The sequence below is a fragment of the Astyanax mexicanus genome, chromosome 14, assembly GCF_023375975.1.
Source record: "Astyanax mexicanus isolate ESR-SI-001 chromosome 14, AstMex3_surface, whole genome shotgun sequence".
Taxonomy (NCBI): Eukaryota; Metazoa; Chordata; class Actinopteri; order Characiformes; family Acestrorhamphidae; genus Astyanax; species Astyanax mexicanus.
The window spans coordinates 24,025,001-24,025,566 of NC_064421.1; the positions used below are offsets into that span (position 1 = coordinate 24,025,001).

At 31.3% G+C, this 566-nt stretch overlaps 1 protein-coding gene across 1 annotated transcript in view; it reads right to left on the bottom strand.

Annotated features, from left to right (window-relative positions):
* LOC125781096 (uncharacterized) overlaps positions 1-292 on the bottom strand; it is a 9,642-nt gene extending 9,350 nt beyond the window's left edge. Inside the window, exon 1 of the mRNA XM_049464137.1 lies at positions 117-292. The gene's annotated coding sequence lies outside the window, so the exon portion shown is untranslated. The remainder of the gene's footprint in view (positions 1-116) is intronic.
* Between the last annotated feature and the right edge of the window lie 274 nt (positions 293-566).

Here is a 566-nt window from a genome sequence, read left to right on the forward strand (position 1 = left end):
AATATTATTTGTATATTTTAATTTATGTATATTTAATAGGTTTTTTATCAAATGAAAAATGTTTAATTAAAATATATATGGTTTATTAGTACAGTGATACAGAATGCTGAATGTACCTTTAGTGGCTGGTTAAATGGTACAAATTAGTACTTCCTCCTGTTAGAAAAGATTTTGTACTTCAGGGAGAACATATTTGACCCTGTAAAGACCAATACTGTATCTTTGAGGGTACAATTATGTAAAGTGTACCTTTGAGTACAAAACTGTACTCACATCGTACCTCTGTTTTTTAGAGTGTACCTTGCTAATACGGACATAAACAGAGATGCATGGGAGGTTATCAAGTGTAAATTTTAATTCATAAACCCTTTTTTTATTTCTCAAATCCCCAAAACAGTAGAAATTTTAAACCCTACTAAGACAATTTTTTGTGAGGAGACCATTTCTCTCCATAGCCAAAACATATGGCTGATCTGGGAATCTGCATTGAATTATATGTTGTCTTGGAAAGCACTAAAATTTTCCATCCAGCAGTAAATATCCAATAGCATCATCATTATGTGTGC